This window comes from Solanum dulcamara, chromosome 7 (assembly GCF_947179165.1).
Source record: "Solanum dulcamara chromosome 7, daSolDulc1.2, whole genome shotgun sequence".
Classification (NCBI taxonomy): domain Eukaryota; kingdom Viridiplantae; phylum Streptophyta; class Magnoliopsida; order Solanales; family Solanaceae; genus Solanum; species Solanum dulcamara.
In genome coordinates, this window is record NC_077243.1 from 24,166,539 (window position 1) to 24,187,411 (window position 20,873).

General features: G+C 37.3%; 1 pseudogene; it reads right to left on the reverse strand.

Moving 5' to 3' along the window:
- Nucleotides 1-670: 670 nt before the first annotated feature.
- Nucleotides 671-12,060, reverse strand: LOC129894622 (uncharacterized; annotated as a pseudogene).
- Nucleotides 12,061-20,873: the final 8,813 nt, after the last annotated feature.

The window sequence follows — 20,873 nt, forward strand, 5'->3', positions numbered from 1 at the left end:
ACGGGAAAGGGATCGTGATGTTCCTCCGAATTAACCTCTCATGAATCTCTGAAATAATAATTCTCACCATATCTACCTCATATCCAGCCATCTAGTTTGCTACGATCACAGCCTGATCTAAAGTTAAATAGTTGTCTGCATTGGTCGGGCAAAGTCGGTGTCTGACAATGGTCCACCAAAACTTAGCCATAAAGTTCAATGATGCCTTATTAATTGGGATTGGGTATGACATCCAATTTGCTGCGATTCCATACTCTACTATATAACCTGCTACCCATCTAAGTAGCTCTCTACGTTGCACCGGATCCCGCATAGCATTTTTATCATGAACCACTTTTATTTTCTAATCAAACTCTGTTGTCAGTGGAAAATTGGGCCCGTAGATGACATGTCAGACTGGCTGCTCTAGCTTCTTTACTTTGGAAGGAGCCAGTTGTTTAATTATGGTCACATATGAATCATAGAACTTACGGATCATGTTATTAATATAACTCCTGGGGTGCTCAGCTATCCACTCTAGTCTGTGGCAAAGGAACAAGTCATGAATCTCAGGAACTACTTCCAGTCTGGTTGTGATCATATGCGGGTACTCAGTAATGGGTCTCTTCAGATTCTGATGATCATTTCTCTCTTGCCCCATTCTCTATAAATCTAGAGGCCTAAGAATGCACTACTTCCTTGGTTTCCCTCCTATGTGGACTGGTATAGAGAGTTGCTCGGGCATTGACTTTTCCATGGTGGATTTAGATCCTGAAGCGGATGGTGGTACGGAGTTATTTCCACTCTCCTCCAGCTCTACTGAATCTCCTTCTTGAGAGTGGAAAGGTGTGGGTACTGTAGATGAATAAGGCAAGGAAGAGCCTCGTGGCGATCAGGAGTTGAGCCAAACACCCCCAAGACTTAATATATATATAAAAACAAAAGTACAAGGAGGGGGCATAGACCTTACCTCTAATCCTATGTTAGTAAATAAGTCAATTAGCCTACTAAGGCCGGTTAAATCACCCCCATTTACTATAGGAAATAACTTAGAAAAAAACACCTAAGAGAAGACTCCTCTTAATACATTAATTCTAAGAAAGCATAAATAAGAGAGACTCTCCCCTTACATATGATAAAGAAAGAGCCTATGCAAAATAAGACTTCTTCTTAGAAGCTATACCTATCGCGTATAGCTTAAAAGAAGAAGAATACATACAAAAAGGAACAAGAGGTAAACCTGTTCTACTAGGAGATTCGGCCAACCATCTATGGAGGTTCTCTATTCCTTTTCGTCTTTTGTCTTCTGAAGCTTGACATACCCAGCTTATCCAATATATAGTACCCTCTTGACACTTTAGGAAGTTGCTGAGCATTGTAGATCTGGTAGGTACTGTCAACCTTATGACTATATTTAGAGAGAGTACCAGCAGGATAATTTTGTTCCCTAAATATGTGCTTGCATTGAAAGTAGTCCTACAAATTGATCAAGTTTTGCAGCTCATTGATGTGGTCTTTGATGGACCAAGGTGGTTTGAATTCCTGTTTTAGCCATTTAATAAGAAGCTCTGAGTCTACCTCCAAAAGTACCCTATTATATCCATGTTGAATGCACCAAGTGAAGCCTAGTACTGTAACCTGTACCTCAGCTTTGTTGTTATATCCAAAACCAAGTGGTGCTGCAAAGGCATAAATGAGTTTTCCTTTATGATCCCTTAGGATACCCCCAACCCCTATTCTTCCTGGGTTATCTAAAGGACTTCCATCAGTGTTTAACTTTACTAAATTGCAAGGAGGTTTATGCCATGTAACTTGAATAACCTTACAAACATGAGTGCAACTCTCAACCATAGATAAGAGCTCTTTCCAGTTACGAGACCACTTAATATAGAGGAAGGCTTTGAAAATCAGCATGTAGAGATCCTTGACAATTGAGAATTTAACTCTAGTGGTACTTGACTTCTTTCCTCCATACTTACTAACACACCTATTCTTCCATAAGTTCCAAGAAATAAATATAGGTGTAGCTTGCAACATGAGTTTATGCACCTCATTGTTAGGTTTGGGCAGCCATCATTTCATCAACACACTTCTCATGGGATTGCTACTATATTGTATTCCCCAATAATCTGAAAAGTACCTCCAAATATGCCTAGCAAAATAGCCTGAAATGAATATGTGATCTATATTGTCCCACCCATGGCTGTAACAATAAGAACACTAGACAGGTTTATGTCCAAAGGATACAATACTTTCAATTATAGGGAGTTTGTTTCTAAGGGATCTCCAGACCAAGAAGGATACCTTGAAAGGTATATTATTGTTCCATATAGTGGTGTCTCTCATGGTTTCACTTCTTTTTTTCCTGACCTGGTTGCAAGATGATGCACAAGTTAACTTCCTATTTGGATTTAGTTTCCAACAGGCTGTATCTTGAATGCCAAGTTGATATTTGAAGGAGGTGTTGAGAACCTTCTGTACAAGGTGGTGGGGTATGATGTCTCACCTTCTCCTCATTCGACACACCATTAATCAAGAACTTGGATACTATGATATTGTTGAGCTTAGGAAGATAGTCATTGTGATTAGCTAGGGGTCCAATGCCTAGCCAATTATCTACCAGAAACTGCAGGTACCTGAGTTAATTTGCCTATGAGGCTCCATATCAGTTTTGTTTGTCATCATATGCTTCCACATAAGATATTGTCCAATGTGCCATTTCTTGATCACTAAATATGCCCTTTGGCAATACTTAGACTTCAAAAATTCTCCCCATAAAGTCTTCTTAGACCTGAAGAACCACATCTGCTTGTATTGCAAGGCTAAGCATATATCATTCAGATTTTTCATGCCAATACCTCCTTCTTCCACAAGATAGCTAAGAGTTCCCATGATGCCCAGTGGTATTTCCTCTTCTCTCTGTTCTTCCCTAAAAAGAAGTCTGCTATAAGAGATTTAATTTGTTTGAGTGTAGTGATAGTAGGAGTAATAGAAGACAAGAGATGAATAAAAAGGGATTGCAGAACAAATTTTACTAAGGTAGCTCTACCCCCATAGCTCAATATTTTAGTATGTCATCCTTTAATTCTGGAGATGACCTTGGATACCATATTAGTAAAGTATATAATCCTTTGCCTCTTTATGTATATGGGACATCCTAAATAAGTGATAGGACCATGAGTAGACTTGAAACCAGTGATGGTAGTGACCTTTTCCATAATCTCAGCATTTGTATTCAAAGGGATCATGCACTGACTTTTATCCTTGTTAATAAGTTGCCCTGAACTTTGTTCATAAACCTGCAATGTCTTAGTGATCAATCTTAGAGAGTATTTACAGGTTGAAGTGAATATGATTATATCATCAGCAAAACTCAAATGATTAATCAAAGGACCTTTCTTCTACATGTGAAAGCCTTTGTATAGGTAATGGTGGTTCATGTTGTTGAGCATTCTGGATAGTACCTCAGGACATATTATAAAGAGTAGGAGACCACCTGCTTGAGGCCTATGGTAGAGTGGAAGAAATCATACCTACTACCATTCACAATAACTGAATACCAGTTGTTGACCATTATCCACCAAACCATATTTATAAATAATTTTTTTAAAACCCATTCTTCTCATCACTAGACATACAAATGACCAAGATACCCTATCAAAGGCTTTGTCCATATCTAGTTTAATGACAACATTATCTCCAAGCTTGGGCTTTTTGATGTTATGAATAATTTCATGTGCCAGTATTATATTTTCTGAAATGCTTCTTCCTTGGACAAACCCTGATTAGTTCTCAGATATTAGTTGAGGAAGAATGGGAGACAGCCTGAGCCACAACACTTTGGATATGACTTTATTGGTAAAATTGCTGAGAGATATGGGTTTGAACTCAGTCAAATTATTAGGATGATTTACTTTTGGGAGTAGGACCAAATATACATGAGAGATAAACTTGGGTATAGAATGGCCACAGAAAAATTATTGTACCAAGTTTAATAAGTCTTCACTAATGATATCCCAACAAGTTGGAAGAATTTTCCATTTAATCCATCTGGACCTGCAGCTGACATATCACTTATAAAAAATACAGCTCTTTCAGTTCCTCCTTAGTAGGTATAGCATTAAGGGATTGGTTATGTTGATCTATGATGATATTGGGGATATAATTTAGGATATCTTTATTGATCAGTTCCTCTTTCCTAGTGAAAATATTCTCAAAATGAGAACAAGCAGCAATGGCAATAATCTCATCACCCTGTATGGTATTGCCCTGGTCATCACTGAGTTTATGGATGAACAATTTTCTTCTCCTTCCTCTGATGATAGCATGAAAGTATTTGGAATTGGCATCTCCATCCTTAAACCACTGAAGTTGAGTCCGTTAAACCACTAAAGCTGAGTCTTTTATTTAAGGATGGACTGCTCAGTCTTCAAGTATCTGATATAATGAGCATTCACCTGGTTGAGCTTGGTTCTATTTCCTTTAAAATTGTCATGAATAATATCATCATCTTCTTGCTTTACCTTTTCTTCAAATTATTTGACTGCTTCAAATATGTCACCATATTGTTGTCTAGACCAATTGCTAAGAGTTTTAGACACCCTCTTAAGTTTCAAGTGAAAGATTCTCATAGGAGTTCCTTCCATAGGCCTTTCCCAGGAAGTTCTAACAGTGTCCAGAAATGTTTCATTCTCCACCCAGCAATGGAGAAAATTGAAAGACACCGAGATGATTTGTTTGGACTTTTAATCTTTGGACCTCCTCACCAATGGTGTCTCTGAATCATGAGAGGACGCCTCTTTGGATGCACTGAGTTCAGCATCAGTTGGCACATCCTTGAGGCATCGTCTAAAATTTTCCATAGCTTCCTTCTTGGACGACTTTTGCTTCCCATTAACCTTTTCCGATGTTTGTTTAAGAGGCATTGTACCTGCAGAGGGAGAATTAGGACACAAATATAATAAGAAAAACAAGTAAAGAAAGAAAAAATATAACTAGACTTCCATAGTTTTTGCTTCTATGAGGGTAAAGTTATAGGTCATAGAAGAGTCGACGGCCCATAGACCCATCTTGTAGAATCAGACCTGTAGGTTATTAGCCTATGAAGTTTGTCTACGAGAGGACCTTATAACCCCTAGAAGTTTCTACGGATCGTAAGGTTCAGGTGTAGAATTAAACCTGTAGGTTTTGAGTCTCTGAAGTTTGTCTACGAGAGGAACTTAGAACCCCTCGAAGTTTCTATGGATCGTAAGGTTCAGTCATAGACTCAGTGATGTGCCACTAGGTGATGATACTAGACTTGAACGAGTTAATCCGATGACTCATAGATAGATCTACAACCCGTAAGATGTACCCGTACATGTAAATTTGCAAAAATACTAAAGTACTGAATTTTTGAGAATTTAGTTTGGATGAGTCTAATTAACGAGGCATAGAAATCCTTACGACCCGTAATTGGACTCATAACACTTGGTAGTTTGTGAACAGTGATCTTGAGTTCATTGCTTAAGAGGGGTACGACTCGTAGATAATTCTACGATTTAAAGGAAACCCTCATTTGAACAAACTTCAAGATCATTGCTCATTTTAATATTATCACATTAACCTAAGTGAAAGGATTCCAGGCATTTATTTTAAACAATATTTTAAATGAAGATCAGTTTCCCAATCCAAAAATTAGTTCAATAAGTCAGGTGCAAAAGTAAATAAACTAGTTAAGCTCATTGCTTGTGAAGGTATTAATCACTGATCCTGGAGGTCCCATTCTATGAGGGGTAACTATGACCCGTAGAATGATCTATGACTCGTAGGAAACCCTCATGTTTGAAAATGCCAAAAGTCAGTGATTACCTTCCAACAAGGGTTCAACAACAAATTCATTATTCCCTTGTTCATTTACATTAGACAATAATTTCATGAAGAACTCAGTACTCCCATTTCATACATCAATTCAATGATCCAATTGTATCATCACAAAAAGCCCTGATTCTGTTCTAACTAAACCTTTAGCCCCACTATAGTATGAATTTAAGCAAGGTATGTGAGGAATTTAAAATATCAACTTACCACAAGGGGGAATGAAAATCCTTTGAATTTCAAATTGGGGCTGATATTGCTAGATGCTTGAGGAGTTAGGGTTTCTGACTTTTAACTTATTACTCCCATTTCATACATCAATTCAATGATCCAATTGTATCATCACAAAAAGCCCTGATTCTGTTCTAACTAAACCTTTAGCCCCACTATAGTATGAATTTAAGCAAGGTATGTGAGGAATTTAAAATATCAACTTACCACAAGGGGGAATGAAAATCCTTTGAATTTCAAATTGGGGCTGATATTGCTAGATGCTTGAGGAGTTAGGGTTTCTGACTTTTAACTTATTGATGCTCAAATAGTGTGGACTGGTGATGGAGTTTGTGTGGTTTTGGAAAGAGAGGGAATTTGAGAAGCCATTTTATAAAGGAGAAGATGAATAGAAGTCGGTTTAAGTGTTGGAGAAGAATGGGTGTGATTTTTAAACTTCATATCTTTTATTTAATTTAGCTCGGGTCGGGTGTTTAACTTATTGAGTACGTGAAACAAGAAAGTTATGAATCATAATTATTATTATGGGTCGTACAATTGCATCGTAGATTGTCTCAGAGTAAAGGAAACATACCTGGAGGCCACAAGTGTAGGCTACAAGTTGTAGAAGGTTCTATGGGTCATAGAGTACACTCGTAGACTTAAAGCTGCTCCATGTATTGAATTTGAATATTGATGAGTCGGATTGACGAGCCATAGAAGTTTATATGGCCCGTAAAAATGGCTCGTATCTCTCTCTAAGTTCTTTTTAGTTTCTAGTATTTTCAATTCAGCATGGGCACGTGCTCAACCTTTGGCCTATTTATTTATGATTATTGTGACTCTAATTAGACACAGACCCTAAAAAAGTCACTGTTATCCTAAAATCTAACATGAAAAAAATAGATTAAATGAGAATAAAGTAAATTGGGTTGCCTCCCAACTAATGCTTGATTTAATATTGCGGCGCGGCGTATATATACTTAGTTACTCAAACTTACTACGCTTTCACGCTTCCACGGTTTTGATTTCATCCTCTGTGCCCATGTATGCTTTGATTCATTGACCATTAAGTTTGAAGTTTGTACCATCCTTCTTTTCTAGCTCGACCGCACCATGTGGAAAGACTTGACTCACTCTAAGTGTCCCCAACCATTTAGACTTGAGTTTGTCAGGAAATAAATGCATTCTTGAGTTGAAAAGAATGACCAAGTCTCCGGGCACAAATATTTACTTTTCAATCTTTTGGTCGTGGTATTTTTTCATTTTTTCTTTATAAAAGGTTGCGCTCTCATATATATTTAGGAAAAACTCATCAAACTCGTTTATTTGATTCATCCTTTGCTTTGATGCGGCATTCCAATCCATGTTCAATTTCTTCAATGCCCACATAGCTTTGTGTTCCAACTCTACGAGCAGATGACAAGATTTCCCAAAGATAAGTTGATGAGGCGACATACCTATGGGTGTCTTGAAGGCAGTGCAGTAAGTCCATAGAGCGTTATCAAGCTTCCTTGACCAATCCTTTCTATTAACGCTCACCGTCTTTGCAACTATTTGCTTGATTTCACGATTGAAGACTTCAACTTGTCCACTTATTTGTAGATGAGAAGGAGTTGCTACACTATGTTAAACCCCATACTTTTCAAGTAATGCTTTGAACAACCGATTGCAAAAGTGGGAACCTCCGTCACTGATTATTGCCCTTGGTGTACCAAATCTTGAGAAGATATTACACTTGAGGAAGGAACTGACACTCCTTGCTTTATTGTTGGCAAGTACGATAGTTTCTACCCATTTAGACACGTAGTCAACCACAACGAGGATGTATTTCATTCTATATGAAGTCAAAAAATACCCCATGAAGTCAGTTTCCTATACGTCGAATAATTCAATAACTAGAATAGGAGGGAGTAGGAGCTCATGTTTCCTTGAAATTCCTCCTTCTCTTTGACAACGATCACAAGACTTGCCGAAATTAGGAGAGTCTTGATAAATTATTGGCCAGTAGTACCCACATTGTAGAATCTTATAAGTTGTCCAGATACCACTATGATGGCCTCCAATGGGCAATGAATGGCAGGCTTCAAAAATACTCATCATCTCTAATTCGGGTACACAACTATGAATAATCTCGTCTGCACAAACACAAAACAAGTATGGTTCTTCCCAAAAGAACTTCTTCACATAGGATATGAACTTATGGCGTTGGTGAACATTTAAATCGGATGGCACTATATTAATAACCAAATAGTTGGCAACATCGGCATACCATAGAATTAAGTCATGTGATGCTGTCAATACTTGTTCTTCTGGAAAGGTGTCATCTATTTCAACTCCATATTCCAACCTTAACATTGCCTCTTCTTCAAGACTAGAGAGATGGTCTACAACTTGGTTTTCTGTCTCTTTTCGATCTTTCACTTTGAAGTCAAACTCTTGTAACAATAATACCCAATGAATAATTCTCAGCTTGGGATCCTTCTTTGCTATGAGATATCCCAAAGCTGCATATTCTGTGTGCACGATGACTTTGGTGCCTAACAAATAAGATCTAAACTTCTCAAAAGCGAACACAATGGCAAACAACTCTTGTTCGATCACGGTGTAGTTTCTTTGAGCAATAATAAGAGCTTTGCTAGCATAGTATATTGGATGCGGAATCTTCTCACGCCTTTGACCCAATACTACTCCAAGTGCTACTCCAATTGCATTACACATGATTTTAAAGGGATGCTTCCAATCCGGTGCAATGGTGATAGGAATCGATACTAACATTTTCTTTAACTCTTCGAACACTTCTAGACAGGCTTCATCAAAAACAAACTTTGTCTCCTTCTCTAGTTTTTTGCATAGAGGATGAGCTATTTTAGAGAAGCCTTTGATGAAGCAGTGATAGAATTTGGCGTGCCCCAAGAAACTTCGAATATTTTTGGCGGAGATGGGAGGGGGTAACTTAGCGATTACCTCTATTTTTGCCCGATCTACCTCAATTTCTTTGTTTGAGATCTTGTGACCCAGCATTATGCCCTCTTTCACCATAGAGTGACACTTCTCCAAATTTAGCACAAGGTTGCACTCTTCACACCTTTTTAGTACATCTTATATATAAGCCAAGCAATGCTCGAATGAGTCACCAACCACTGAAAAGATATCCATGAAAACCTCAATTGTATCTTCCACCATGTCTAAAAAGATAGACATCACACAACGTTGAAAGGTCTCTGATGCATTACATAATCCGAATGGCATCATTTTGAAGGAAAACGTCCCATATAGGCATGTGAAAGTGGTTTTCTCTTGATCTTCTAGGGCTATAGAGATCTGATTATAGCCCAAATATCCATCAAGAAAATAGTACCAACCTTTGCCAGCGAGATGGTCGAGCATCTGATCCATGAAAGGCATTGGAAAGTGATCATTTTCAGTCTATGAGTTGAGCTTGCGATAATCCATACACACTCTCCAACCGGTGATAGGCCTCATTGGAATGAGTTCATTCTTTGCGTTTAGCACCACAATAATACCACATGTTTTTGGTACATATTAGACAGAACTTACCTAGTTACTATCTGTAATTGGATAAATAACTCCAGCATCTAACTATTTGATGGTCTTTTTTTTTACTAACTCTTGCATAGGTGGGTTGAGACGTCATTGATGTTCAATGCTTGCTTTGAAATCCAGCATGAGTTGGATTTTATGAGTGCATATGCCCGGTGGTATGCCAATGATGTCAGCTATGGACCACCCTATTGCTATTTTGAAACGCCTCAAGACAAATGTAAGAGCTTCTACTTGCTTTTGGTGAAGCTTGGCAGCTATTATGACCGGCAACATGTTGTTGGGTCCCTAGAATGCATATTGCAAGCGAGATGACAGTGCTTTGAATTCTAAAGTTGGAGGTTCCTCGATGGATGGCTTCGCAGGTGGAGTTGCTCTATTCTTCAAATCTAAGTCGAGTCTCTTGGGTGCATGATTGAAAGTCCCAAGGCCATTTAGCGCACAAACGATCTTATCATACTCTCTAATGTGATATTTATCAAAATTCATGATAACGGCAGCTAGAGCTTCAACACCCAACCTCTCTTCAATAGGTATGTCAGGTTGCAAATCGTCGACAACATCAATCAGAGAAATAATGCATAGATCATTGTGATGATTCATTGCTCGGCATACATCAAAGATCACCTCTTTATTATTTAGTCAAAACTCTAGTTGGCCAGTTTCCATGTCTACCAAATCACGTTTGGTTGCCAAGAATGGTCTACCCAGAATGATAGGAACATCAAAGTCTACTTTGCAGTCAAGAATGAAAAAGTCAGCAGGGAATATGAATGATTCAACCTTCACTAGAACATCGTAAATAATGCCCATGGGCTTTTTCACAGTATGATCTTCCATCAAGAGTCACATTGATGTCGATTTGGGGCTCCTAAGCCCAATTGTTGGAATACTGTGACTGACAGCAAGTTAATGCTAGCACCCAAGTCACACGATACTTTTGAAAAGTTGAATACCCCAACGGTACATGGTATGGTAAATGCGCCTGGTTCTTCTTTCTATTGCAGCGGGGAGAAAGTAGCGATTGTACTACAATGATGCAAGTTATTGGCCGGTTCAAAGCTTACCGTTCTCTTTTTTGTGACAAGATCCTTTATAAACTTGGCATAACCCGACATTTGTTCTAGTACCTCTATCAAGGGAACATTCACCGAAATTTGTTTCAACATGGAAATAAACTTAAGAAACTTTCCATCTTTGGCCTTTTTCTTCAATTTTTGCGGAAAAGGAGGAGGAGGTCATGTCATTAGAATTGGAGTTGGAGCAACGTCTTTTACATTGCCTACTTTCTCATTATGCTTTGCATCTCCTTTTTCAGGCTGATTGGTGCTTGGCTCTTCGCCTACTTTTTCTTCCTTGATTTTGCTTTCTATTTCATCCACACTAACAACCACGTCGTGCACACCATCTTCAAGTTCTGCCATAGGTGGATCAACTGTTTGACTGCCACTTCGGGTGGTCGCCGCTATGCATTGCCCATCATTCTTTAGATTTTGAATTATATTACTTGGGAGAGTTTCTTTTTGGGGTGGGTTCAAAGATGATGAAATCTTCCCCAATTATTACTCAATAAGTTTTATGGATGTAGAATGTGACTCAACATTTTGATTTATTCTGGGTAGATCATTGCGTATCTCCTTAAGATTATCCTCTATTGCGTCATACTTTTTCATCATCTTAGCCATCATGTCTTCGATTCTTGCAAGTACGGATCCCCCATCTCGATTTTTGGGAGGGATGTATGCACCACTATTACTGTTATCTCTCCTTCTCCAATCACCTTATTGTCTTGCCCGCGGTTTCGATCATTGTATCCATTCTGGTTGTAATTTTTCTCACAATTATAGTTTTTGTCATGATTGTAGTTGTTGTCGCAGTTGTAATGGGCCTTTTGATTGAAGTTTTTATAGTTCCGACCTTAATTTCCTTGACCTTGGCGCCAAGAATCCCGATGGGATGCTTCAGCGTTAGTCCAAAAACCCCCCACCTTGATGGTCGATTGCATTAATTTTCTCTTATCCCAAGTTTTTGACTACTAACCTGATGTCAATTTTTATTTGAGTGAGCTCTTGAAGTATCTCTTCATTTTTTAAGTTGGAATTCTCATTTGTGCGAGCAAAAAAAAGAGCTTTTTGAAGTTTCTGTGTCCCTAGTGCTCCAAGCTCTATTGGTCTTTGTAACACAAACAAATCTCTCTATAGCCTCTTGGAAAGTGTTAGCCAAAAATGCTCCGCCAGTGATGGTATTGGCAACAACCTTTCCATTATCACCAAGTGCATGGTAGAATAGCTCAAGAAGTGACTCATCTGCTATCCTATGATTTGGCACGATTCGTAGATACTTTACAAATCTCTTTCGAGCTCCACAAATTGACTCTCTAAGCAACTATTGGAAATTATTGATTCTGTTTGTCCGTTTCAACTTCTTAGATAATGGGAATTACTTCTCCATGAATGCTAGGCGTAATTCATCCCAAGTTGTGATGGAATTGTATGGGAGTTCGGATAACCAAATTGAAGCTTCGCCAATAAGTGATAATGGAAAAATGCACAATCTAATGATATCCATATTTAAGCCTGGGTCGCCAACACTGCTTTGGCAAATATACGCCACATTCTGGAGATGAATGTATGGATCTTCAGATGGAAATCTTAAAAATAGTCCTCTACTATGAAGCATTTGAATCAACCTGCTTGTGATGCTAAACTTAGTTCCTGAAGGCAATGGAAGTAACACAATAGCACCCGTAATTCCGACGACGTCAGGATGGACCCCATAGGTATTCCATATGCCGAATTCAGGGCGTTGTCTAGGTGGAAGATGTTTCCTTGCTACTTGTGGATTATTAAGGATATTTTGTGGTTGATGTTGTGGAGGATGTTGTGGTGCATTGTCATGTTACTCTCCAAGATGTTCTACGCCATCACCAAGTTCATGTGTCTCTTTGTTATTGTTGTTGTTCACCATCCTATGTAATGTTCTTTCAATTTTGGGGGTGAATGGAATCAAGTGAATGCCTTGACTTCTAGTATTTGGCATGCACTAGGAATCAAAACTTGTTTCAGCACAAACAAAAAGAAAAATAACGTAAAATAAGGAAATAATGACTATCAATCAGATAATAAAAATTAATCTTAATCTAAAAGTCATATTTCCCGACAAAGGCGCCAAAATTTGATACGCTCAAATTATACTTTCCTAAAGAAGTATAAAGTGATCGTTAATCAAATACAAAACCTAACGAAGATTAGGGTCGATCTCACGAGGAATATGGTTTAGACTTTAGATCAATCGTTTATTATTTGCTTTAGTAATCAAGTTATTCCCGTAAAAAGAGAACAAAGGGGGGAATTTTTATAAAACTAATCAATATATCAAATAGCAAACGTCAACGAATGAAAGTACGATTTAATGTGGTTTAAATCAATAAGAAGTGAAACTAGAATTTTATGTGTTCCCCACAAATCCTTAACTAACTAGACTATTTTTATTAGTAATTCTTTCCTAGTGTGTTACATGTAGAATCGGTAAGTTAATTTTATCTAAGTCCTTGATCTGACAAATAAGTGAATTTTACTATACAACTTGATCCGTATATGAGTGTATGCTTTATTAACCCTTACCAATAATCCTAGATTTAGCTATCCCTTTATCCATTCAAGCTAATTAGATGAGGATGATTAGCCATAAATCTCGTTGTTTAATCCCTTTTCTCATTTGTTACCTCCTTGATTCGACAAGTAAGGATAAGGCAAGTTCTAACGTTGGCCACCATTAAAAAACAATCAAAACGAAGCAAAAAACAATACATGCATGCACATTATTCAAGAAATACTTTTTATTAAGTTCTACGTCGTTAATTATTCATGGTTCCCACACCCTAGTTGTGGAATCAGCTACTCATAACTACGTGTTCACAATCAATAATATTCAGATTAAAAGAAATCATAAACTTATAGTGAGAATTATGAAATCTTCAATAAAATCTGAACGTAAAATATCGATAACAAAAACCCGAATTCAAGAATAAAAGTTCAAAAGTAGTTTAGGCTATATTCTCAAACCAAAAATGTGCACAAAAAAATCTGAACCTAAGAAGTGTATTTATAGACAAACATTCCTAAATATATATGGATTTGGAAACCCTAGGAATCTAAAAGTCGATTTGGGTCTACGACTCATTTCTATGGGTCGTATCAATTCAGACGAGTCATAGACCCAGCTCGTAATCTTTCACATTGCACTGAGGAATTCTTCTTCTTCAAGGCCACTCTCTACGGATTGTAACTTTGAGGATGACTCATCAAATGAGGTTGTAGACACTGTCCTTTCTTCATCACTTGTAACTTCTAGCTACAAGTGAGTTCTACAACTCATAGGAATTTAGACGAGCCGTATAACTTACTCGTTTTCTTTACTTTGCCTTCATTCCTTTACGACTACTTTGATGACTTCTTTTCACGACCCATAAATCTGAGAATGAGTCGTTCCCTTCACTCGTAGTCTTCAGTTCAACTTTTATTTTTCTCTTTTTCCTTTTGATGATTGACACCTATGACCCGTACAAGTAACGACGAGTCGTAGGATGAGCCCGTAAACACCAAAAGCACTTTCCTTCAGTGCTGTGATTCTTCAACCAACTCTCCAATTTAGTTTCCTGCAAAATAAGCACAACCAACATCAAATATGCTAACACATGCTTAAAAGACATGCACATTCTTAAGTTTTAAAAAATTAAAAGTACCGTAAATCCATGGTACATCATCGTACTTTGTCCTAAAAGTTGTTTTAGGCACATCATCAGGTTTAATCTTCAACCGATGATACTCAGACCTAAGATCAATCTTTGAAAAAACTGATGCACATTGCAACTGATCAAAGAGGTTATCAATACGTGGAAAAGGATACTTATTCCGAATGGTGACCTTATTCAGTTGACGGTAATCAATACACATTCTCACACGCTCATTCTTTTTCTTAACAAACAATAGCAAAGCATCCCATAGAGAAGCACTGGGATGGATGAATCCCTTATCAAGAAGTTCTTGGATTTGAGTCTTAAGCTCTCTCAACTCTGCTGGAGCCATACGATAGAGAGGAATAGAAATTGGGCGAGTGCCCGACTCTACGTCAATAGATAAATCTATGTCTTTATCAAGAGGCATACCGGGCAAGTTGTAGGAAATGCTCCTAGAAACTCGCATACTGCTGGAATAGACTCAATAGAGGAAGACTCTATATCAACATTTCGAATATGGGCCAGATAGGCCAAACAATCTTGCCCTACTATTTTCTAGCCTAGAGAAAGGATATGACCTTAGTTGGCTGAGGCTTGTACACCTCTTCCCACTCTAATCTTTCCCTCTCCGGGATCTCTAGAGCTATAATTTTTACATTATAATTAAATACAGAAAAATAGGAAGACAATCAAGTTATGCCTAAGATTACGTCGAAATTAGTCCTGTCTAAAATCACTAAGTCAACCCAAGTCTGAAATCCCATAAACATCATAGAAATAGCACGATAAACATGGGTGACAATGATCGACTCTCTAATAAGGATAAAAACATGGATATGGGCATCAATTATATTATAAAGTCCATCAAAACCTAAGGCATATTTCACTGACATGTACGAATAAGTAGACCCCAAATTAAATAAAATAGTAGCCATCTGATCACATACAAGAATAGTACCTGTGATCACTGATCAGATGTCTTAGCCTCGGTCTTGCCCGAAAAAGCATAGAACTGAGCCCTATTATACTAATGGGCCACCTCTCTACCTGGCTGTGCTGTTTCTCAACCTGCATTACCATTACCTCGACCTCTACGGCCTCTCAGGTTTCCTCATCTCCCACCTTGTGAACGTCTTCTACCATTTCCTCCCCTGCCCGCAGGCACTACTACTCTGGCCTACTGAGGTGCTGAATCTATCCCGCGGGGGTGAGGACATTCCCTCTTTATATGCTCGGCTCTTTATAATTAAAGCAGTCGTGCTAAAAAAAATTCATGCTACCTGGAAAAGATGCTTTTTAACACTTATGGGTCGGATGCTGTTGGGGGATACTTGAGAAACTGCCGAAAGAAGTGGGCAGAGCTGACTGAATCGATCAGGCTATAATTACCATCCTGCCTGACCCTTTAAAATATGATCCCTAAAAATTACTTGTGCTCTTGGGCTTGTTAGAAAAAGCCTTGGCCTGCCGATCTCGCCTCATACCCTCTATCTTTTTCACAAAATTAGTGACTTCATTGAAACTTCTACCTAATGAAGTCATGTGAACTGACATCACCTGCAATTCGGGGTTCAACCTCTTCATAAACAACCGGATATTTTATTCCTCTAGAGTTACCTGCTGAGTAGCATACCTGAATAGTGCATGAAATTTGGCCTCATAAGCAGCCACTGATATACCACCATGTTCCAAGGCTATGAAATCATCTTTTTTGCGGTGTATCAAGGTGCGTGGTACATATTTCTCCAGGAATATGGCATGAAAATGGACCCAAGTAAGTGGGGGAAACAATGGGAAGCGACACTCCACATAAGCCCTCAATCATTGCTTGGCCTCACCCTGCAGATGGAAAGTCACAAATTCTACCTCATGCTAATGTACAATGCGCAGTTTGTGCAACCTCTCATAAAAATCAAGGATGAACTCATAGGCATCCTCATTTTTAGAACCATAGAAGACTGGGGCTTAAGCTTCAGGAATTTGGTGAGCATGTCATGTTCAATATTGGTCATAAATGGACCCATGAGGGGTCTAAAAAAGGCATCAGTGCCTACCACCTCATCTACCAAGGGGCTATAACAAATGGACGGGCAACAGGGCCTAGTACCGCAGGTACAGTGGGGATAGTTCCAGTACCATCCAACCCGCTTAGGAAGACCATGATCTACTATTCTAATATGGGGTCCAGAAAAAGAATATCGGTAGCCCCAACATGGGTGTCTTCCTTCTGTTCAGCAACTCCTTCTTCCTCAACCTCTAGATTCTCCTCTAACTCATTCTGGGGAGCAGGAGGGGCCTCACCTACCGGCACTTCCTAAACTGGATCCTCAACCCTGGCGGGTGCTACACTCTCTCGCCCTCTGTTGCACCTCTTTTTCCTGTCTTTACCTCAGTCGTACCCTCATACGGTTGGCTCTTCCTCTAGCTCAATTATAGCTACGGGTCGAACACCATTATAGCGGGTGTTAACTATCTGTGAACAAGAGAGTGAAAGAAGTTAGATACCAATTTAGATCACTAGATGTTAATTGGAATCAAGTTATAACACAAAGGAAAGAAGATACAGAAATTTTTCCTAAACTCCTTTAGCCTCTCAAAGATAAATACAAATGTCTTCATACTATTTTGTAAGACTCTACTAGACTTATTTTGATACGATGAGATCAACGAACCTAGGGATCTGATATTAACTTTGTCACGACCCTGACCAGCCGTGACTGGCACCCACACTAATTCTCTAGTGGGAGAAATACTTGTACAACAAAAAATAACAATATTGACAAGATATAATAAGTTTAAAGATACGATAGTAGCTTAAATATAAATAATAGGGCTAAATTCCTATAAACTCGTCTAGAATCTAGTCAATGAACACAAAACATACAGAAAATCATCCTAGGAACTGAAAGTCAATTGTACCAAAACTCTAACAACCATCAAGTCTAAGAAAGGGAATGCAATCTCAAAAGAGAGTCATTAAAATAAAACCAGAGTCTAAACATCTAAGTCCTGAAGGAAGGACTATGATAAAAAAGAGTCCACGATAGCCTAAAATAAATGACTCACTCTTGAACTCAAACAGCTATCTCTCCTCTAAGCGAGGTCTCTCCGCAGCTGGCTGAATATGCCATGTACTCAACAAAGACAGAACAAGTGTAATATCAGCACACAAAATCAATAATATACTGTAAGATCACGCGGCTAGTCAATGAGTCAGTTAGGGACGAGTAAACCCAATATAATAAGCACATATATACAAAATAACTTAACCATTTTCATCTAAATCAGTACTCAACAAGATCACAGTTCATCAATCCCAATAGCATGAAATTTCATATAAGGGTCCTCTCATGGACCTGTAAACACTTATTATGTGTCAGAACGTGACACCCGTTCTAAATATATGTCGGAACATGACACCCAATCCAATTATGTGTCGGAATGTGACACCCAATCCAAACATACAAAGCAGTCACAATTACAATCAATAGTCAACATTATATCACCAAGAATAGGTTTATCCCAACTCAGGCCAGTAGTGGTCATTTCACATAATTTATAGCATGCTTCCCTATTTATATACACATATGCATACAATGAAGTAATTTAGCAAGTACAAGAAACACATATGAGAAAAAACCATCACCTACCTCGAATTTGAGTTTCAACCACTCTAAGGTGCAGAAGCTTTCCCTTTTTCAATTTCGTTTCGCCTGTTCTTGGTCTAAAGACAGTAAATACAAATAAATGATCAATATAATGGTCTACTTTATTCGAATTATAGTATAATTCCCCTCTTAGACCAACCTATGATCCTAAACCTCACCTAGGGCTAATTTCCACCATTACCCATAGGCCAAAACCCTTCCACAATGATCACCCACCATAAGTTATGGGTTATAAAAATCGAATTATGAGTTTAGGAAGTACAAATCTTACCTTTGGTGTGAGAATCTGTGGAAAAGTGATCCAAAGTGCCCTGGGTCGCCTCCTAACGTCTTAAGAATAGTTTGTATGTAGAAAACTGTATCTGGGGTTTTTACCCCGTATTAACTCGCGACTGTCCCGCCAAAGCGGGATCATCCCACTCTGACGGATTGCACGAAAATAGAGACCTCATAACTTGAGATCCAAACCTCCATTTCACAACACACCCTCAATCCATGGCGTCTTAAATCATACCATTCAGGCTAAATCAAATTTCAAAAGTTTTACTCATCCAAATGCAATTCTGTAAAGCCTTGTCGGCTCCATATCATCTTGACTATCAGCTAATTCAATCAGATTATCGATTCGACCCTCCACCTATTATCGAGTCATCCTAGACTTCACCTGACTTAGAATTTGTCCAAATCTGACCTAGGAAGTAGGAAAACTTCAAAATAAAAAATAAAATTAAAGAAAAAACCACAAAACAAATGTCTTGAAATTCTGGAATCACGAATTGAGAGGAAATTGCTGAAATTTTTGAATTTTGAATGTTGATTGAATTGAGTGAAAGAGGCGAAAATATGGTAAAAATGGTTATAGAGAGAGAAAGTAAAAATGTATAAGGAAATTGGAAGGTTGCCACTTCCTTATATAGTTAAAAAAAAAAGGTGGGCCACTTAATTTTAACAAAATGTTAGTTGCGAATCACAATTAAATTAAACTATAGCTATGCCTATTAATTAACTAGTGTATATTTACTAATCCGTGTCATTTTCCCATAATTAAACTATGGCTATGTTTTACTAATTAAATAATGGATATTTGCCATCTTATGTAATTTTTCCTAGATGAAATTGGAAAGGGTCAAATATACTCAATACTATGAGAAATAATTTAAATATACATGTTATTATATATTTGGTTCAAATATGTTTCTCCTACTATACAATTGGTCCAAATTTTGTCCTCAATTTTAATTGAGGAACACGTGTTAAATTCAAAATCAAATAACTCATCCCAATTTAAGTATCCGGTTCTTTTTAAAATTTACCTGTTTAATCCGACTTATTTTCTTTTCTTTTCAATAAAGCTTCCAACTTATTCTTTTATGATGAATTTGGGCCGAAAATATAATAAAAAAGATATATTTAAACGAAAAATATAATGATGAATATAGTTAAACTATTTCTAATAATATAAAAGTATATTTAAATCTTTTCCATAGCTAAAATGATTGAATCGTGGTTTTGAGAAATGATGATTTGCTTTTCTTGGGCCATTATTTATTACATATATAAATTACTAATTGATATCAACTTGAGGAAAAAAATAGGGGTGGATTCATAAGTTGTAGTTTATGATTTCGGTAACAATCTCAAGTTAATATAGATTAACAATTGAGTTTATAATTTTTTTTATTATATATATATATATTACGCAAAAGTTATTAGGACCCGTGAATGCCTATGCTATGCTCTACAAGTACATCCGCCACCCTAAGAAAAGAGAAAATATATAAAATGATCCTTAAATTTACCTTAGCACTATAACTTTATGGACATTTAAGTACCCCTCTAAATAACTTTCAACTGAATCAAATACTATATTAATGGTTGATGTGACAAATAAAAACATCTCTGTGAATAAGTAGCGAACAGTTGAAAAAGAAAAATAAGTGTGCCCTCCTTTGTCTTCTGTCCAGCGACCTGTTCCACCCCCTCTTTGTTCCCCAGCCTGACCTGTCCCCTCCAAAAAATGTCAATGGCGATCAAGAACCAGCGATTCCCACGAAGCTCAACCATGATGAACCTCACTCTAGCCCCCTTTGTTCCTCCTTTATCACTACCAAAAACTCCATGAGCGACCAACCACCATGAGAACTTGTAATAAGAATTCCTATGGAGAAACAATGAAAGCCGAAAGGGGTGTGAAATATATACTTATCCATCATATTGAGAAAATGTAAAGTATTGAGAAATAGATTTTCACTAAAATAGTGAAAAATCTCATAATTTTTTTATATGAAAATAGTACAACTTTTTCTCACTAATTCAATCACTATTTCGTAGGAATACCCATTGAACATTTTTCAAGTGACTTTTTTAGTAGTGAAGATGTAACATTTTACTTGGTAGTGAGATGGGAAGTAAGTCCTAAAATACGAGGGAAGTAATCCTCGAGGATCTTTAGATTTTATTTTATAAATTAGTAAACAAATTAATATACAAATATATTAAAATCCTTGAAATTAATTTTAATTAAAATCAAAAAAGTATTAATATTTTTTACATAATGAATAACAGCTGAGTTTAAACAGTAAATAATATAAATTATTCTATGATCGAATGGAGACTTTTAGCGATCAAATTATCTCTAGTTAAAAACCTTTTTTTCTTGCATAATGTAATTTATGCAGGAGCTATATATGAATTTTTTTAGTTTTCTAATTCTATTTACTAGAATATCGTTTGTACTATATATACATTCATTATTTTTTTAAGGCAAAATGGAATGACGAACCCTTGTACTCGTATGAGTTTGTATTATGAATTCTTCTACTTAATTATTTGTCAACTGAATTTTTAAACTTAAATAA